The following is an 18,994-nucleotide window of genomic DNA, read 5'->3' on the forward strand; positions in this document are numbered from 1 at the left end:
ATGGTTATAATTCTGCTAATAATTTTATATAAAAACAAAAACATACCATTCTTGTATGGTTTACCAGGTTGGCAGAATTATAAGAGCGGTTTCCGGCACCGCAACATCATTTTAGCCACTGATCCCGCGTAACTGTTGTTTGATTTGCAGCTGTTGTAAGTTACCATCGCAATCTCAAATGTATCATAAATACCATGAGTTGGCAATGTTGAATACTGATATAAAGGTAATGATTGTGAGCATGTCACGACTGATAAGAAATCCACACTATTTCATGTTGTTACAGGGATGAGATGTCAGTGACAACGATTTTTCTGTTGCAGAAGTCATCCTTAAAAATTATACTATACACAGATGTTCTGAAACGTTCAAAGAAAAACCCATATGATGTGTGGCATAATATAAAGACCGTTGAAATATCGGGCAACGAAAAGCAGTTTCAGGTAAAACATCAAATCTGATGGATCAGGTATTATGTGATCCATCAGTCATGCCATTCAAAGCATCTAATCATTAAGACATCCACATGCCTCAAGTGTGAAGAAGAAATGTTGAAGTGAAATGTTGAATGTGTTGAATGTGATCGTTGCGGTTCGAAATAGAATACCCTTCCAATTTTGCAAGTTCAAAATGTCATGGGTATGTTATCTGCTGATCTTGTCAATTATATTTCTTACGACCTTCCCCAACTTCCTGAAACACGAGAAAAGCATGATGCTTCTTTTCTTGAATTGCCTTCACAACCTTATTTCCATCCCATCCTCGATATATACCTTGGAGAAATAAGCCCAAATCAGTAAACACTGTAATACAAAATGTCTGCGTTTTCTTTGGCTTTGCTGGTGTTCGTTTCTCTGGCCTTGAGCACATCAGGCTTTGAATATGGTACTGAAAATGTAGAAGCAATTGATTACCATGACGCACTGAGAAAAGCCATTCTGTTCTTCGAAGGACAGCGCTCTGGAAAGCTTCCTTCAACTCAACGAGTTACCTGGAGGGGAGATTCTGGCCTGTCAGATGGCAGGCTCGGGAATGTAATGAAATGAATTGATGGACTTAGGGCTTCGAATTGATGCAATTCAATGGCTTTTGAGCAGAGTTTGTAATTTTCCTCTTGTTTGTTTTTGCAATGATTTTGCAGGTAGATTTGACAGGAGGCTACTACGATGCTGGAGACAACGTGAAATTTGGATGGCCCATGTCTTTTACAGTGACCCTTCTTTCATGGGCTGCTTATCAATATAGATCCGAGTTATCTCAGGCAAACCAGCTGGACTACTTGCTCCAAGCAATTCGCTGGGGCTCAAATTTTATCATGAAGGCCCATACAGCTCCTACTACTCTATGGACTCAGGTCTGGAAATATATATAGAAGGATGGATGGACATGTATGTTGTTGTTATCTAAATTGTAAATTTCTGAAATTATTTTGAAATCTAACAGATTGTGTTAAGTCGTTGAACTTATTTCTATGGTAGATTTTGATAACATTTGGAAATCAAAAGAATAGCAACGACACCCAATAATCGATATTGCTATTATTTAGTTTATTTCCTTAATTTATAATCAGTTTAGATTCATTTAACTCTCGATCTATTATGGGTGGAGATGGATCAAATCTCTGGTGGTGCAAACTTTTCTTCAAATTCTACACTTGAAAAAAATGTTTAGACTTGGAGGGATTTGATATCTCTAGACCCCTGAGATCCAAATTGAGATGGATCTAGACATTATTATTCTTTTGGATATTTCAATCTAAATATTATTTGTTTGAATCTAAGATAAACAAACTAAAAACTTACACATCTCTTTCATACTGAGCTATAAATTGCACCTCTCTCCTCAATCAAAGCAATAGTGAAACCTAGAAGTAGGATTGTCCTTGAGAAATTAAAAATAACCTCTTTATCCTATTCAATAATGGTAAAAATGATATTAGATGAGTGATGATAATAAGGATCACCAGTGTTAGTATTTATTTGGACCTGAACTCTTTTTTTTTTGAGTTAAATTTTAATTATAAAATAAAATATACAAACAACAAACTTATACATCTCTCATATTAAATTGTAAATTGTACCTAGAAAGTAGACTTAAGATTGTCCTTGAGAAATTAAAACTGACCTCTTTATCGTTTTCAATAATGGTGAAAATGATATCAGGTGGGTGATGGTAATAGCGATCACCAGTGTTGGGAGAGGCCAGAAGACATGGATACTCCTCGAACATTGTACCAGATCAACTCATCCTCTCCTGGAACCGAAGTGGCTGCCGATGCTTCTGCGGCTTTGTCTTCTGCAGCCATTGCCTTGGGCGAATCAAATTCTTCTTACTCCAAAAGATTACTTCGCCATTCTCGCCTAGTGGGTGCCTAATATTTATTTTAATTCATCATTTGTTTGCCATCTGGGTGTCTAGTATATCTTACTCTCTGGCCCTTTTCTTGCAGCTCTTTCAATTTGCAAACACATACCGTGCCTCCTACCCAGCTTCGTGCCCCTTCTACTGCTCCTATTCTGGTTTCCAAGTATGTACTCTGCATACAACTCCTGATGTCTAAAAGTTTACTGGGGAAATAAAATGTATGGTGTCAGTTTAATGTGTTTTTCATTGGGATTATATATTTTAGAATTTGATTAGCAAAAATTAGGTTAAATAATTAATTTTTAAATTTTGTTTATTAAATTCTAAAATATTAAAAAAATTTAAATTATATGTTTTAGAATTTGATTAACTAGAATTAAGTTAAATAATTAATTTTACTCTTTTTCATCAAATTCTAAAATATTGCAGAAATCTACTATCCCATTAAATTCAAATATTGACTAACTGCATTTCATTAGGACGAACTGCTGTGGGCTGCCACATGGCTTTATAAGGCAACGGGGAATCCATTTTATTCGAAATTTGCTTTGGATAACGAAGGATGGAGTGGCAGCGTCTCTGAATTCAGTTGGGATAACAAATTTGCAGGAGCTCAAGTACTCTTAGCTCAGGTCAATATTTAAAAATTGCACTATTTTTCAATTTTTTTTTTTTTAATTGTATATAGTCTCAACGCGCTGTTTTTCTTTTTCTATATAGGAGTATCTGTCTGGCGATAATTCCTTGAAGAAATATAAAACCGACGCAGATTCCTTTATATGTGCCTTAATGCCGAAAAGATTCGGACAACTCCAGGTTTCGCTATTAAACATAACTGAATTCTTCAGCAAAGTTCATTTTAGTAAGGTTACCCGTTGCATTTCACATGCTTTAATTGGAAGAATTAGCGAGAGTGAATGTGTATAATACTATAATATTGCTTGAGTTTACAACTAATTACATAAATTTTCCAGGCGGTCTTCTGTACACAAGAGACAGCAGCAATTTACAGTACGTAACTAGCGCTTCAAATGTAATGATTGTATACTCAGATATACTTGCCGATGCAAAGATTTCCTCAATACAGTGTGGTGGGGTCTCAATTTCGGTTTCAGATATTCGAAGTTTTGCAAAAAGCCAGGTAATTATATTGACTTCAAATAAAGTTTAACAATTGATTTCATTTTTATTTATAAGATTTAAGAATAGGCGAGTCTTAACGGTTGCTAAGTATTTCAATGGAGAGGTTACATGGTCAATTTTTAGACACTCTTCAGGTTAAATTAAAAGTCACATGGTTAATTCCCTTGAACGCCTTTAAAATTAAACCTTAAGGATTAGCTCAATCGGTCAAGTTTCTATTGTTAAGTATTTCTATAGAGAGGTTGTCACATACCCAGACACATAAATTTTTTTTTTTAATATCAACGACTTACACTTACCATTCGTTAATATAATTTTACATTTACCACTGTTTGCCATGGTTTGCAATTGTCATCGAATGAATATGATTCTGCGATTGATATATTGTTTATGATAATTCCTATTCCGGCCACCGTGTATGGCTCCGGGCTTACATTTGGTTTGGCGCCTTGCATATTTCCGTCACCGGAAATAGCAACCCGAGGCCGCCCTGCTCTGTTGCTGTGCTGGCGCTTTCAGCTGTGAACATTTGGTCACGACATTTAATATCATCGGCCTGATCACGTGATGGGAGGGTGTGCTCTGGTGTCAAGGGTTACCGCCTAAATTTTACCGCTCAATTCAATGGTTCGGATGCTTTGGTATGCATCCAAGGGTGGAGAAGCCCTCCGGCTCCAATCTCGAAGATGGCCTCTTAATGTCATCCCCTTCTCGATCATTCGAAGCTGGGTAAAGCTCGGCGTCCTGACTTCCTTGGCTCCATTTCGCCGCTGCCAGGGTTTGGTTCAGTCTCCCCTCCGCCGAGCGAGCACTGGTTCGCCGAGCGTCCACTCTGCAGGTTATATATCCTTCGCTAAAGAGCTCCAGGGGTAAGGCTACAGTCTCAGCACCTTCTTCTTATGTTGGGTTTTGGTTAATGTTAATTCTTTTATGCCTTTCGTGTTAATGATTTCTTACGGCGGCATTGTTTATGGTTGCAGCTGGGCTTGTCCCCGAGTTCGGCCCAGGAGAAACAGGGTCTCCCTCCGGCACTAGAGTGACTATGCCATTCTTCAGGTACGCCCCTCCATCGTTTGCGTGTTATGCAGATCTGGGTTAATAGTTCTTTCCCTCGAGTCTAGCCGTGGCTGACCTTATTTTTTCATGGTTGGTCGCAAATGGCACTGGGGCTCGCCACTGTCCGCTCAATGTTTATTTCTCCCGATTACAGGATATGGGTTTCGGTGGAACCCTGAGGTTCCTAGAGGTTCTGCGTTGGAACAATTTCTAGATTGCACGACTGTAAATGTATGTTTAATTATCTGTAAATTGGACTGTTACATTAAATGTGTATTTAGAACCGGTTCCTAGCATAATGCTAGTGGTTACTGTGGTCTGGGCTGGACCCAGTTTTTATTTCTCATGAACAGTTGTTATAGACTCGCGGCCATGGCTTATTAACTGTGAATCTCTGTTTTGTTACCGCATTGGGTATTAATTTCTTTGAGGAAAGATTATGGATAATATCGACCCAGGTACTGCAAGATTTGGCAGTTCACTTGCGGCTCGGTAAACATATTGCTTGACCCTTGATGTTTTGTAACGTTTCAGGTTTATATATACATGTCTACGTTATCAAGGCTCTCATTACAGTTAGTAGAATTAATTTATGATTGCTCGTCTGATAAGACAACTGACTCGGTCGTATTCCCGACCTTTCCTTATTTTATATTCATAGGTAAACTATCGTCTGGCAAGTCACAGGCCAGAATTGTTCCTCAATGTTTTGTTATTCGATATGTTCTGTTTTCTTTAAGGATTATGATTCCTGGTTAATAGCTGGGGTTTGCTTGGTTTGACTCCGAGATTTCCTTCAGATAATATTTCAATTATAGTTCAATTTCATTCCATAATTGCCTTGCAGATGTTCACGACTTATGTTTGGTAATTGTTTACATTATTGTAGCGGCAAGGTTCTGTGCCACGGGCATTCATCCAGCTCTAAGGGTTACATTTTTCTCTACATTCCAGTTCATCGACCCTTTGGGGTTTCACCACTTACGGCTACAGGCTGCCATACTCCTTCCATGACTGTTCTTGTAGCCAGAGTCCGTTACAATCTCCGAGGTTATCTTACCTTTTCACGCACTAAGCTGGCTATTATACTTATAGTCTATCCCACTATATTTATGTCTATAACTTCCCTTCGCCCTGGCGAAGACCCTCTTCCAGATTACTCAGGTATACAGCCCGACAAATAAATTACAGTTGAAAACAGTTCTATAGTTTTAATATTTTGTTTTGTATCTGCGGAGTTGACAGGGAGACTGTAAACTTACAGTTCGAGTCCCTATCCCGCGCCGTCTCTAATCCTGGCTCCCTGTCCGGATACAAGGAACACAGTTCCTGATTCGGTTTCTATGTATGCAACCCGTCTCTTACAGTATTATAAGGTATCATTTGTGACCTTTTCAATAAACAGTTAATTCAGATAACTTGCAGACAACTTACAGATACTTGTAAACAATTACAGATAACTTGCAAATAATTACAGATAACTTGCAAATATTTTGCAGAGGTCAAGGGTTCCAGTTCACTTACCTGATCGCTCCTAGCCCTTTAATGCCTCAGTAAATCATCCGCAGAATCTGTGCAGATCCATTTAACCACCCATCCATGAGACTCGTCCTTCGGGACCAAAGTCTCCCCCCAAGCTTTCTCTTGCCGGATCACTATCCTCAGCAAGGCTGCACCTTTGTGCTCGACTATCTGGTCCTTACCAGACTTAGTCTTCTTTTCGCTTTTTTTCTCTGCCTGTCTCTACAGCGCAGATTTTTGCCATCCCCCCTCCCTTTTTCCCTGGGAACTTTTCCAGTTAGGGAGGGTGGTTAAAGTCAGTTCCAATAACCGACTTTTCTTGCCAACTCCTTCCCAAGAGTTGCCAACACCATCATGAGTATTCTTTATTAAACATTTTAATGCATTTGTAAAATAAAAGAAATACTCATAAGATCTTTAAAAAAAAATAAAAAAAAAATAATAAAATAGTCTTGCAATGTCATTTTTAATTCAGTCTTTTACCATAGTGAAATTTAAATATTTACATTTTCCCGGGGTCATCACATCTCCCCCTCCTGAGATTGGACATCGTCCCGATGTCTAGTGTCCCCGAACAGCTCCGGATAAGCTTTCTTAAAAAGCTCTTCATCTTCCCAAGTGGCCTCATCAGGCCCATAGTGCTGCCACTGCACTTTAATTTGGGTAATAACTCGCTTCTGCAGCTGTACTTCTCTCCGGTCGAGAATGCTCAGCGGCTCGACCAGGACCTCTCCTTCCGGTTCGACCTGCAACCATCAACAGTATCAGTCATTTATTTCCAAAATACATTTCCAACTAGTTCAATTGAAATCAATTCTTACCCGTATATCTTGCCATTTGATCACATGCTTAGGGTCATAAATGTACTTTTTAAGCATGGAAACATGGAAGACATTGTGGATTCTAATGTGGCTTGGCAGGGCAAGCTGGTAGGCTACAGGCCCAACCCTTGCCAAGACCTGAAAAGGTCCAAAATAGCGGGGTGCAAGTTTAGCGCAACCGCTCCATTGCAGGGTACTTTTCCTGGCTTGTATTCTTACATAAACATGGTCGCCAACCTGATACTCTTTGAACCTTCTTTTCCGGTCTGCAAAATTCTTTTGCCGATCTTGAGCAGCCTTTAAGTTAGTCCGCACCCTTTTTACCATGTCTTCCATCTCCTTGAGCATTTCTGGGCCCAACCTTAGTTTGTCCTCCGGGCCACTCCAGCTTGAGGGCGTACGACATTTCCGTCCATACAAGACTTCAAATGGAGACATTTGTATCGATGTGTGGTATCCATTGTTGTATGCGAATTCCACCAAATGTAAATAATCTTCCCATTGTGTCGGTTTTTGCATTACACATGCTCTTAACATATCCTCTACAATCTGATTTACTCGTTCCGTCTGTCCATCAGTCTGGGGATGGTAAGCTGTACTGAAATTCAGCTGTGTACCCAGTTCTGCAAACAATGCTTTCCAAAAGGCGGATGTAAATTTTACATCTCAGTCTGATATTATCGTCTTCGGAAGCCCATGCAGTTTGAACACGTTCTGCATAAAAATGTGTGCAATCTGCACCGCTCTGTAGGTAGATTGCACTGGTATAAAGTGTGCTTCCTTACTCAACTTGTCTACTACCACCATAATAGAGTCATTGCTCCTCTTTGTCCTAGGCAGTCCAGTTATGAAATCCATGGATATGATCTCCCATTTCCATTCTGGAATGGGCAAGGGTTGCAATAACCCTGCCGGATGCAGGTGCTCTGCCTTGATCTGCTGACATTCCAAACACCGCGCTAAATATTCAGCCACATGCTTTTTCATTCCAGGCCAATAGTATTCCCTTCGAAGCGCAGTAAGCATTTTCTGGTATCCGGGATGACCTGCGTAGTGACTGGTATGAAATTCGTCCAAAATCAGATTTTTAAGACTGTTGTCGTTAGGTACAAACAACCTTTTTTTATAAAGCAGCATTCCATCCTCACCTATTTCATACCCCTGCTGACTTTCCTTGCTGGAAAGTGGTATTTGCTGTTTCATTTGCTGATATTCTGCATCTTGGTCTGCTGCTGTTTTTATCATTTCTTGCAAGGAATTCTTCCATTTACTGAGCGTAACTTCATATAAGCATTGCACCTTTCGACTCAGTGCGTCAGCCACGTAGTTTTCCTTTCCTTTTAGATGTTTAATGTCGAAATCAAATCCACTTAAGAAATCTGCCCAACGGGCTTGCCTTGCATTCAGGGTGGGCTGACTGAAATAGTTTGTCAAGCTGTGATGGTCTGTCAACAACAGAAATTTCCTTCCCAGAAGATAGTGCCGCCACATTTTAAGTGCATGTATGACGGCTGCCAATTCCAAGTCGTAGGCAGAATACTTCTGCTCATGTTCCTTCAACTTTCTCGACTCATAGGCGATCACTTTTCCCTCTTGCATTAACACACCGCCCACGCCTTCTCGACTTGCATCGGTACATACCACATAATCCTTATCAGGATCAGCTATACTCAAGATGGGAGCAGAGGTGAGCAAACGCTTAAGTTGTTCAAAGCTTTGCTGACATTCTGAAGTCCATTTGAATGTCCTTCCTTTCTTTTGCAAGGAAGTAATAGGATATGCTACCCTCGAGAAGCCTTCCACAAATCTTCTATAATAACCGGCTAATCCCATGAAAGACCGGATGTCTGCCACATCCTTAGGTACGGGCCATTCCATTATGGTCTTTATTTTTTCAGGGTCCACTGCAATCCCTTCCTTTGTGATTACATGGCCTAAATACTGTATTTCCTCTTTGAAGAAATCACACTTGCTGAGTTTAGCATACAGCTGGTGCTCACGAAGAGTTTGCAGTACCAATCTGAGATGTTCCTCGTGCTCCTCCTTGGAACGAGAATAAATCAAAATATCATCGATGAATATCAGTACAAATTTGTCCAAAAATCGATGGAACACACTGTTCATTAAGCACATGAAAGTGGCGGGTGCATTAGTCAATCCGAAAGGTAGCACTACAAATTCGTAGTGTCCATACCGGGTTCTGAAAGCTGTTTTAGCGATGTCCTCTTCCCTAATTCTGATCTGATGGTAACCAGATCGCAAATCAATCTTAGAAAATACTGTCGCCCCCTTGACTTGATCAAAAAGCTCATCGATCCGAGGTAAGGGATATTTGTTTTTGATTGTGAGCTTGTTTAGCTGTCGGTAATCGATACACATTCGAAGGGTTCCGTCTTTCTTCCTGACAAATAGCACTGGAGCTCCCCATGGAGACACACTGGGACGGATATAATTTTTGTCTAGCAATTCCTGTAATTGCATTTTCAATTCGGTCAACTCGGGTACACTCATTCTGTAGGGTGCCCGCGAAACTGGTGCTGCCCCTGGTAGCAATTCAATGGTGAAGTCGATATCCCTTTTTGGGGGTAGCCCAGGAATCTCTTCCGGAAACACATCTGCGAATTCCTTTATTACCGGAAGGTTGTCCAGCGTGGCCGTTTTATCCTTGGTTTCTGCATAACCCACCTGAATGGCATATATCTGGCATCTTTTCCTGATGCACTTCGCTAGCTGGGATGCAGTGATTGGCCGGACCTGCACTGGTCGTTTAATCCCTTGCATCTCTTGTTCCTTTCCAAAATCATCCTTGTATCGAATGATTTTCGTCTTGCAGTTTACTAATGCCCAATGCTTTTCTAGCCAATCCATCCCGATTAGGACGTCATATGACCCAAGTGGAAGCATATTCAGATCTGCTACCACTGGCTGTCCGGCTATTGTTAAGGGGCAGTTATTAATTTTCACCATTACTCGTCTTTTAGCCCCCGTAGCTAGCTGTACCAGCCAAGGGTTCCTGAATTTTTCAGGCTGTAATTTACACTGTTCAACTATCTTTGGGCTAATATAACTTAAAGTAGCTCCTGGATCAATTAGAACAGTGATAGAAAGGTCTAAAATTTTACCTTCAAATTCTACCATGGTGGGCTGGTACTCTGCCTGACGGTCATCCAGAGCTGCATTAATCCTCGGCACGCTTCGACCCACATCGCCGACGGTTGATGCCTCATGAATCTGGGATATCTGGTCAGTTCCCTTCCGTTGCGGACAGTTTTTGACGTAGTGCGGTCCGCCACAACCCCAGCACTGCACTGGGGGTCTGGTTATTCCTTCGCTGTCCAGCTTGGCAGATTGTTCGCCCATTCTGGTTTCACCGATTGTCTTGGATCTGAACGAACCTCTCGGTGCTGTTCTACTGTTCTGCCCTTTACTGCTTCCTTTAATTCCACCGCCTCGGCCTCCTTTACTGTTTCCAGCAGTTTTACTACTCTTTTTCTCACTCCATTTCCTGTTGGAAACGTCCCCTTTCTGTTTATTCTGTTGATAACAGATTCTGGCCTTGCGAATAGCTTCATCCATTGTTCTAGGATTGTCAAATTCAATCCTTTCTCTCATATACATGGGTAAACTACTAACAAATCTTTGCACCTTGGCTTTTTCTTCCTTAAGGTAGGGCACATAACGAAGCAAGGAGGTAAAATGATTAATAAACTCATCCATAGTCTACTGTCCCAATCACAGATCGTGGAATTCCTTTGCCTTTTCATCATAAAAGCGCTCTGTCAAATATCTTTCTTTAAAATATTTCTGAAACTTTTCCCACGTTATGGTTCGTTCGCTTACCCCTTTAACGATTTTAACCTCCTCCCACCACAGGGTTGCTTTTCCTTGCAACTGAAAGATAGCCAATCGTGCCTTCAGGTTATGGTCATATTCATATAGCTGGAAATATTTGTTCATGTTAATTAACCATGCTTCAGCCGCTTCCTCTTGTTCCCCATCGTAGTGTGGGGGTTTAATTTTCCGAAATTCTCCCTGTAGTTCCACCCTTTGACGTTTTGACGTCTGCTGTTCGGATGCATTATCGGATTGATCCTCTCCCTCTTCCGATTTTTCAGGTTCTGCTTGGTAACGTTGCTCCTCCGTCATTCTCTGCTGTTCTGTGCTGGGATTGGCTAGTGGCGGGTTCTGTTTTTCAGACAAACTTTTTAAAATTCTTTCTTGCTCCATCGTCAATCGTGCATTATCCTCCCGCAACCGAGCCATCTCATTTTTCAGTTCCTGGACTGTTTCTAATATGGCCAGGTTCGTGCTACGTGTCTCCTCACCAAGCTGTACCCACAACTCTGGGTTGTCTCTAGGATTTGTTGCAGGTCCCTGATCTGCTGTGGACCTGTGCGGAGCGCTGCTAGCTCTCTGCATACTGACTGTTACTATCTAGTGTCTTCTGTTGCTCTTCTTTCTCCTTTTTTGCCTGGTCTAAAATCAGGGGAATATTTGACACTGTGAGTTACCTTGCACAATTTAGTTACTGAAAAAAAAAAAAAAAAAATCAATACTATGATTACCTTCCCAATTTTAACATGTTTAGGATCGTCCCAGAGGTCACAGTATGGGTACCTCTGCTTTGATACCAATTTGTCACATACCCAGACACATATTTTTTTTTTTTAATATCAACGACTTACACTTACCATTCGTTAATATAATTTTACATTTACCACTGTTTGCCATGGTTTGCAATTGTCATCGAATGAATATGATTCTGCGAATGATATATTGTTTATGATAATTCCTATTCCGGCCACCGTGTATGGCTCCGGGCTTACATTTGGTTTGGCGCCTTGCATATTTCCGTCACCGAAAATAGCAACCCGAGGCCGCCCTGCTCTGTTGCTGTGCTGGCACTCTCAGCTGTGAACATTTGGTCATGGCATTTAATATCGTCGGCCTGATCACGTGATGGGAGGGTGTGCTCTGGTGTCAAGGGTTACCGCCTAAATTTTACCGCTCAATTCAATGGTTCGGATGCTTTGGTATGCATCCAAGGGTGGAGAAGCCCTCTGGCTCCAATCTCGAAGATGGCCTCTTAATGTCATCCCCTTCTCGATCATTCGAAGCTGGGTAAAGCTCGGCGTCCTGACTTCCTCGGCTCCATTTCGCCGCTGCCAGGGTTTGGTTCAGTCTCCCCTCCGCCGAGCGAACTCCTTCTCCGCCGAGCGAGCACTGGTTCGCCGAGCGTCCACTCTGCAGGTTATATATCCTTCGCTAAAGAGCTCCGGGGGTAAGGCTACAGTCTCAACACCTTCTTCTTATGTTGGGTTTTGGTTAATGTTAATTCTGTTATGCCTTTCGTGTTAATGATTTCTTACGGCGGCATTGTTTATGGTTGCAGCTGGGCTTGTCCCCGAGTTCGGCCCAGGAGAAACAGGGTCTCCCTCCGGCACTAGAGTGACTCGGCCATCCTTCAGGTACGCCCCTCCATCGTTTGCGTGTTATGCAGATCTGGGTTAATAGTTCTTTCCCTCGAGTCTAGCCGTGGCCGACCTTATTTTTTCATGGTTGGTCGCAGATGGCACTGGGGCTCGCCACTGTCCGCTCAATGTTTATTTCTCCCGATTACAGGATATGGGTTCCGGTGGAACCCTAAGGTTCCCAGAGGTTCTGCGTTGGAAAAATTTCTAGATTGCACGACTGTAAATGTATGTTTAATTATCTGTAAACTGGACTGTTACATTAAATGTGTATTTAGAACCGGTTCCTAGCATAATGCTAGTGGTTACTGTGGTCTGGGCCGGACCCAGTTTTTATTTCTCATGAACAGTTGTTATAGACTCGCGGCCATGGCTTATTAACTGTGAATCTTTGTTTTGTTACCGCATTGGGTATTAATTTTTTTGAGGAAAGATTATGGATAATATCGACCCAGGTACTGCAAGATTTGGCAGTTCACTTGCGGCTCGGTAAACATATTGCTTGACCCTTGATGTTTTGTAACGTTTCAGGTTTATATATACATGTCTACGTTATCAAGGCTCTCATTACAGTTAGTAGAATTAATTTATGATTGCTCGTCTGATAAGACAACTGACTCGGTCGTATTCCCGACCTTTCTTTATTTTATATTCATAGGTAAACTATCGTCTGGCAAGTCACAGGCCAGAATTGTTCCTCACTGTTTTGTTATTCGATATGTTCTGTTTTCTTTAAGGATTATGATTCCTGGTTAATAGCTGGGGTTTGCTTGGTTTGACTCTGAGATTTCCTTCGGATAATATTTCAATTATAGTTCAATTTCATTCCATAATTGCCTTGCAGATGTTCACGACTTATGTTTGGTAATTGTTTACATTATTGTAGCGGCAAGGTTCTGTGCCGTGGGCATTCATCCAGCTCTAAGGGTTACATTTTTCTCTACATTCCAGTTCATCGACCCTTTGGGGTTTCACCACTTACGGCTACAGGCTGCCATACTCCTTCCATGACTGTTCTTGTAGCCAGAGTCCGTTACAATCCCTGAGGTTATCTTACCTTTTCATGCACTAAGCTGGCTATTATACTTACAGTCTATCCCACTATATTTATGTCTATAACTTCCCTTCGCCCTGGCGAAGACCCTCTTCCAGATTACTCAGGTATACAGCCCGACAAATAAATTACAGTTGAAAACAGTTCTATAGTTTTAATATTTTGTTTTGTATCTGCGGAGTTGACAGGGAGACTGTAAACTTACAGTTCGAGTCCCTATCCCGCGCCGTCTCTAATCCTGGCTCCCTGTCCGGATACAAGGAACACAGTTCCTGATTCGGTTTCTATGTATGCAACCCATCTCTTACAGTATTATAAGGTATCGTTTGCGACCTTTTCAATAAACAGTTAATTCAGATAACTTGCAGACAGCTTACAGATACTTGTAAACAATTACAGATAACTTGCAAATATTTTGCAGAGGTCAAGGGTTCCAGTTCACTTACCTGGTCGCTCCTAGCCCTTTAATGCCTCAGTAAATCATCCGCAGAATCTGTGCAGATCCATTTAACCACCCATCCATGAGACTCGTCCTTCGGGACCAAAGTCTCCCCCCAAGCTTTCTCTTGCCAGATCACTATCCTCAGCAAGGCTGCACCTTTGTGCTCGACTATCTGGTCCTTACCAGACTTAGTCTTCTTTTCGCTTTTTTTCTCTGCCTGTCTCTACAGCGCAGATTTTTGCCATCCCCCCTCCCTTTTTCCCTGGGAACTTTTCCAGTTAGGGAGGGTGGTTAAAGTCAGTTCCAATAACCGACTTTTCTTGCCAACTCCTTCCCAGGAGTTGCCAACACTATCATGAGTATTCTTTATTAAACATTTTAATGCATTTGTAAAATAAAAGAAATACTCATAAGATCTTTTAAAAAAAAAAAAAAAAAAAAACAAATAATAAAATAGTCTTGCAATGTCGTTTTTAATTCAGTCTTTTACCGTAGTGAAATTTAAATATTTACATTTTCCCGGGGTCATCACAGAGGTTACATGGTCAACTCCTAAGCCCTAAAGGTAAGTTCAATTGGTCGAATTTCCATTGTTAAGTATTTCTGTAGAGAAATCACATGGTCAACTATCAAAAGGTCACATGGTCAACTATCGAAAGGTCACATGGTCAACTCCTAGACTCCCTTGGGTTAACCTAGAAGTCACATAGTCAATTGTTAAATATTTCTATCTAGAGGTCACATGATCAACTCATAAACGCCCTTGGATTAAACTAGAAATCACATGGTCAATTCTTTGAACACCCTTGAACTAGGCTTAAGATCCACTTCACATAATAGACTCAATCCATCAATTATCATTAGGAAACTTACTTGCAAGGTTTTGATTTTATGGACTTAATCAGGTAGATTACATCCTGGGAAAAAACCCACTGCAAAGGTCGTATATGGTGGGGTTTGGAAGCCAGTATCCCCAACATCTTCATCATCGAGGTGCCTCCATTCCATCTATTCACGTAATGCCCAACAAGGTCGGTTGCAACGAGGGATACTCAGAGTGGTATAATAACAATTCAGCGAATCCAAACGTTCATGTTGGCGCTGTGGTTGGAGGACCTGATTCAAATGATCAATTCAATGATGTGAGGTCTGACTATAGTCATTTGGAGCCAACAACATATATTAATGCTCCCTTGGTTGGTTGTCTTGCTGGCCTGTTCCAGCAGACCCGGTACTCTACTGCTGCTAATTCTGATAAGTTATACCTCAATAATAACGAGGAGCAAACCGCATCGGAGTGAATTTCAGCAGCCAAGATGTGTGCCTATGTATAACTGATGTAGTATAGTATAAGAATGTGATTGGGTCGCATAAATCTGATGACCGTCTATATAATAATGGACTGCAGTTTCAAAGAACTTTGCAAATCTGTGTTCATGATTAAGGTTTATGTAAAATATTTATGAAGTAATAATGTCAGAATATGGTCATGGATTTCTCACGTGGAGTACAGTGAAGGATATACAATTTATATATATTTTTAAAGTTATTAATAGTTATATATTTGTGTATGCATTTTTTAAATCGAAAGTTACAGGAATACCTATTTGTTATTATTTTTTTTTTTTAAATTAATTTAAACTGATTTTATTTTTAGATTTATTATTATTTTTAGTATGTTTGATATTTTTTAATTTTTAAAATATGTATATTTAAAGATATAATTTTTAAAAAATAAGATAAATTTAAGAAATATATATATATGCACGGTTGGTGCTCTAGGTTTTGGGTTTTTTTTGGGTTAAAAAATGTAACCAAAGTAATAAAAAGAAATGAATAATGTAATCAAAAGCTAACGATGATTTTATATATAGAGAGAGAGGTGGGGGGTTCGCTCTTATGATAGGTGATATATCATTAAAGTATTTTAACTGATATATTATTAAAATATTTTAATTATATGGTATAGAAGGAATTATATACATAATCTTCTTTATAATAATTATGATTTATTTTCAATTGCTTTATATATTGATAGATAAATAGATATTAGTTAAAGTGGATATTGAAATATTTTATTTATGATGAATAATAAATATTTTTTTAATTAATAATTTTCAAATGCCACATATCAATTCTTATTAAGTATTAAAAAATATACAACAGAAATACATAATATGGAATAACACATTTTTATTAATTTTTAAATATGTAAAGTTGATATAAAAATATCTTATTGAAATTGGATTTTAAAATATTTTTTTGTTATTAATATTTTTTAAAAATGTTATATAGCAACTCCATGTTAATGGAATTGATATAAAAATATCTTATTTAAAATGGATTTTAAAATATTATTTTAATAATTTTTTTTTTCTTTTTGGTTTAACTGGGATTTGAACTTTGAATATCATGCTTCATATATTACTTCATAACAAAGTGATCACCAATTAAACTACACCCAAGCAATTATTTACCATTCTCATAATAAATTATAAAATATAATTAATTTATAATCAATATAAATATATATAAAATCAAACTTACTATTTCATAAGTACTCATAAACTTAGATTAAATATAAGATATATAACCATTTAAATGATGATATATTCTTTTAATGGAATAGTCAATGTCTTACCATTAAAATATTTATGTTTTACATTTTATGTATATATAATTTTAGATTTTACATCTTATTTATACATCATTTCTTTTTATGTGGAAATAATTTTATTATTTTATATTATAATTGCGTCCAGAGATTTGCAACATGTGTCCCTCTGTCATTAAAGTTGAAATTTGCTCATGGCCAAAATAAAAAAATCTAAAAATCTAAAAATAAAAATAATTAATTTAAATGTTTTATATAGTTATTCAAATAACTATATAATTGTATTGTAATACAATTTTGTTATGTGTTTAATAGTTATTTTATCATATATGTTGAATTTGAATGAATCATAAATTTACCTTCAACAAAAAAATTTACCACATTAAAATTTTAAATTAGGTAAAATTTTGAACATCTTTACTCTTTACTAAAGTCAACATCATTTGGTAAAATAAAGTAAAAATATTATTTCAACACAAAAAATCCAAAATATTTTAATATTTCCTTAATTAAATATTTGTAAAATGAATCAAGAAAAACCATATCCTATATATATATATATATATATATATATATATATATATATCTGTAAAAATATAAATATTTCCACGTCCAACTTGTAATATTTGAAAATTTTGTTATCATGCCATGTAAAAAATATCATTAAATCTAATATTAATATTAATATATTAATATTATAAATTTAATAACTTAGGATTAATACAATATTAAATTTGTTATATTATAATATATATTAATATATCATGATATATATTACCTCTAGATATATGGGAGGAAGAACAAATACACAATGATAGAGGTGGAGAGATAGAGGGAGTGAGAGGAAGGGGGAGAAAGGGAGAGAGAGAGAGAGAAGGGAAGGGAGAGATGGAGAGAGAGTGCATATGTTTGGGGTGATATAGAGAGACAAAGAGAGATAGATATATAGATGGAAGGTGAAGAGAGGGAAGAAGAGAGAGATAGAGAGAGGGAGAGATAGATAGATATGGAGGGAGAAAGCATATGTGCTTGGGGAGGGGGGGTGAGTTAGAGAGACAAAGAAGGAGAGATGAAGGGAGATATAGATATAGATGTAGGGGGGAGAGAGGGAAGAAAAATTCTTGCACTAGATGCATTGATTTCAGTGTAGATGGTGATTTCTAATCCTATTTGATTGCTTGCATTGAAGGAGATAAACTTAGGGACATGGGAGAGGAGGAATGAAGAGTGAGAGAAGGAGAGGAGTGAGAGAGGGAGAGAAGGGTAAGAGAGAGAGAGAGACACAAATACGGAGGGGGGAGAGAGGGGGAGAGAGATGAGAGAGGGAGGGAGATAGTGACAGGCTTAGAGAGAGAGAGAGATAGAGAGAGAGAGAGAGAGAGGGAGCTGAGAGACAAAGGGAGAGAGACGACCTGAGAGAGAGGAGGAGAGAGGGAGGGAGAGAGAGGAGGAGAGAGGGAGGACAAAGAGATGGATTTGGAAGGGGAGAGAGGGAGGTAATTAAAAAGACATACAAAGAGAAAAGTGGAGAGGGAGAGTGGGGGGCAATGAAAGGAAGAGATGGAGAGATAGTGTGTATGTTTGGGGGTGAGATAGAGAGACAAAGAAGGAGATATGGAGGGAGATATAGATATAGATGGAAGGTGGAGAGAGGAAAGAAGATTTTTTGCACTAAATGAAATGAATTCATGGTATATGGTGATTTCGAATCCTATTTGATTGCTTTCACTAGATGCATTAATTCCAGTGTAGATGTTGATTTCTAATGGTATTTGATTGCTTGCATTAGATGCATTGATTTTGGTGTAGATTTTGATTTCTAATCCTATTTGATTACTTGCACTAGATGCATTGATTTCAGTGTAGATTTTGATTTCTAATCCTATTTGATTACTTGCACTAGATGCATTGATTTCAGTGTACATGTTTTGTAAGTCTATTTGATTGCTTGCACTAAATACATTGATTTTAGTGTAGATGTTAAATTCTAATTCTATTTGATTGCTTGCACTAGATGCATTGATTTCAACATAGATGGTGATTTCTAATACTATTTGACTGCTTGCACTAGATGCATTTATTTTAGTGTAGATGTTGATTTCTAATCATATTTGATTGCTTGAACTAGATGCATTGATTTCAATGTAGATGTTGATTGCTAATCTTATTTTATTTCTTCGACTAGATGCATTGATTTTAGTGTAGATGTTGATTTCTAATCTTATTTGATTTTGTTAGACACCTAATCCTCTAAGGGTTGGTGTGGAAGCCGAATAGACTAAGGAAGTCCAAGAGACCCTGGGATGTGGAACCCAATGGTCACACGAATGTACTATAAATGTATATCATTGTCAAAATAATAGATGTACTCTCCTATTTATCTTTCCTATTTTGTTGCTGCCATGTGTGTGTTTTGCATGGTATCAGAGCAGATGATATCCTGCCCTGCTCATATTTGAGGCACTATTTTTTGTGGTCTTTCTCTATGTGTTTGTCAGATTTGAGCGT

The 18,994-nt window shown here is 38.7% G+C and overlaps 1 pseudogene; it reads left to right on the forward strand.

The window, feature by feature from the left end:
- The first annotated feature begins 815 nt into the window (after positions 1 to 815).
- LOC149158968 (endoglucanase 20-like) lies at positions 816 to 15,173 on the forward strand (annotated as a pseudogene).
- The last annotated feature ends 3,821 nt before the right edge of the window (positions 15,174 to 18,994 follow it).

This window comes from Pinus tabuliformis, chromosome 5_2, assembly GCF_031772625.1.
Source record: "Pinus tabuliformis cultivar Carrire ecotype Pingquan chromosome 5_2, CPIR1, whole genome shotgun sequence".
Taxonomy (NCBI): Eukaryota; Viridiplantae; Streptophyta; class Pinopsida; order Pinales; family Pinaceae; genus Pinus; species Pinus tabuliformis.